Below are 3115 nucleotides of genomic sequence, written 5' to 3' on the forward strand. Positions count from 1 at the left end.
GGATCAAAGGATCAGAGGATCAGGGGATCAGAGGATCAGAGTCGATCGACTGCAGACGTTCAAATCCTGAAATACTTTATTGATCCCAAAGGGAAAATAAATGTAACTCATTTTAATTAAAATTCTTCGAGACGTTTTGTAGACGGTGACGGCTGTTGGCAGGAAAGACCTTCTGCAGCAGTCTGTACTACAGCGAATCTGAAGAAGCCTCTGACTGAAGACGCTGTTACAGATGCTGAACGTTTTCATTCAGCAGAAGCCAGACGAGCTGCTGAGCTTTTAGTCTACATGTTGTGATCCTCATGGATCCTCATGGATCCTCAGCAGGTCAGCATGCAGGTTAGAGTCGGTTGACCTCTGACCTCTGCTCAGGGTCAAATGGATTAATAAATCCATTCCTCATAATAAACCAGCTGTGAAGTTTAATAACAAACCACTTGGAACATGTCGTAGCGTTCCTGGGCTGCACTGGAGGTCAAAGGTTATCGAGTTCACCACTAAAACGGCTGTTATTTATTTATAGGCCTCTTACCATCGAACAGCATTTATGGAGACATGAGGAAGCCTGAGGCGAGTTATGATGGGAATCAGCGACGGGTGTTTCCGCCCCTCATGTTGCTCATTAAATCCACCAGGAAGAAAGTTTGGTGGGCGATTTCCCTGCAAAGCTCACAGAACAACTGACCTTCTTTACTCCGTAATTAACTCATAAAGTTCGTCCGTTTGGCTCAAACAGGCTGCGGCGTTTCAGCAGCGGTTTGTCTGGCAGGCGTCCAGGATCCTGATAAACTCACTGAGCCGCAGAAACGACTTCCTTCAAAGAAACAGCTAATAATAAACCTGAGCAGRTTTGATTCACTCCTTTGTTTGTCTGAAGCTTTTTACTGCTGAGCTTCAGGAACTTGGCTCTTAATCCCTAAATCATAAAGAAATAGTTTTGACATGAATCACTTTGTTTGGTTTCAGGAAGAAGATTTTAAATTTACTAGAAGTTACAGGACGTAATGGCTGCTGGACATTTTCCAGGAAGTGAGAATAAAAGCGACTTGTTTTGAATGTGAAGACAGATTCAACGATCTGATGTCGTCTGAAAGGCKGCAGAGCTTTTCGTTCACAAACACAACCAAGTCAGAGCTTCATCCTGCTTTCAGCTTCTGACCGAAACGGGGTCAAAGGTCAGGAGATAAAATAATGAAGACTATGGATCCCAAAGGGAAATTAAATCAGAAGCTCACTTCCTTTAACACCCAGCCATCCATGCAGGGTCACAATGTCTGTCTCATCCGTCTCAGGCCCATAGAGACCAGTTAACCCAGTCAGAGCTGGGTTAACTGGTCTCTATGGGTTAAGACCCGGGCCGGATTCGAACCCGGACCTTCTTGTTGCTAGGTAACGGTGTTGCCACATTTCTGAGCTCTGCTGGTTCCTGGCAGATGAAGACGAGGAAAAGGAAACTTCTAGAAATGATTCATGAATAAAGGTTTACCGTAACACCACCAGTCACCATCTGGGAGGGAAACCAGTGCTACCAGTTCACCATCTGACCCGCTGCAAGGCGCCACAATGCATTCTGGGTAACAAAAAGCACCCCCATCACTGCTTTGGCTTTCACTCTGTTTCCTCCAAGCAGCTCGTTTGCTTCCAGCCTGGAGATCTGCTGGATCTCTGAGACCGACAGTAAGAATCCAGCAGATCTCCAGATCTGATGGGAGACAGAAAATCTGCAGCCAACCAGTTTAACCTTATATGGTCACATCCTGCCTAGACGCTGCAGCCTCTGCACTTCCTGCGTTTCAGCGCCATCTACTGGTTGTAACTGAGTCAACAGGATCTTTGGGAGAGATTCAGAGAGATTCAGAGAGATTCAGAGAGATTCAGAGAGATTCAGAGAGATTCAGAGATCCAGAGAGATTCAGAGATCCAGAGAGATTCAGAGAGATTCAGAGATCCAGAGAGATTCAGAGATCCAGAGAGATTCAGAGAGATACTGAGATCCAGAGAGATTCAGAGATCCAGAGAGATTCAGAGAGATTCAGAGATCCAGAGAGATTCAGAGATCCAGAGAGATTCAGAGAGATTCAGAGAGATCCTGAGATCCAGAGAGATTCAGAGATCCAGAGATCCAGAGAGATCACCTCCTAGATGGCAGAACCCGAAACATGAAGCAGAGAAAACATGGAAACATGAGGATTGTTTTCATTTCTCCAAAGGAATCAGTTCTGAATCAAATGCAGATTTCTGCAGTTACAACCAGAAATATTTAATCTGTGACGAGAGAAAAATCATTTTCATTCAAATTTTCACTATTATTATTCATTCATTCATTCATAAATGTCAAATTTCAAAGGGAAATGTTTATTTAAATATTTTGTTATCCAGCTACATATTTAAGTTTTCTGATTCTTTCTGATAAGCGGAAGTGCACTACCAAAATAAAAGCTGCGTTTTTCATGAAACTTTGTTACAAACATTAAAGTGAGACATGAATAAATCAGACAACAACCAGCAGCAGTTTGTGAAACATGGGAATAAATAAAACAATAAGAGGATGAAGTCAGTCTGTTTCCTTCCAATTTAATTTAAAAAACTCAATTATTTTTCAGAACTAGTTTTTTTAGTGTAGATTTTCTCCACCTGCTGTTTCCTCTGAATGTTTCCACCTGCCCTAATGTGTCATTTCCTCTTTTTCTTTCTTTCCTTTTCTTATTTTGTTAGTATTTCCTTTTAATTCATATAAAACACTTTGAATCGCCTTCATGCTGAAAATGTGCTGTTTTGGCAACGTTGAGGTTTTATTTTGGCTCTTCAGAGCCTCCATATGTTTTCAGTCTGTTAAAGATAGTTTTACTGATAGCAGGACAATTTGCACAAAGCCTGTTTTGTTTAGTTTTCTTCTTGTAAAAAGTGATTAAAAACAAGTTTTTGTCTAAATTAAGGTGAATTCATGGTTCCTTTTTCCACATAATGTAATGTAATGTAGTGTTTATGATAATAATAATAATTATGTGATCGGTATCGGCAGGAAAAAACCTGATCGGCACATCTCTAATAATTATATTGTGTTTTTATGGAGATGATATTAAAGAATAAATATCCACATATTTATTAAAAAAGC

The sequence above is a fragment of the Poecilia reticulata genome, linkage group LG19 (assembly GCF_000633615.1).
Source record: "Poecilia reticulata strain Guanapo linkage group LG19, Guppy_female_1.0+MT, whole genome shotgun sequence".
NCBI classification, from domain to species: domain Eukaryota; kingdom Metazoa; phylum Chordata; class Actinopteri; order Cyprinodontiformes; family Poeciliidae; genus Poecilia; species Poecilia reticulata.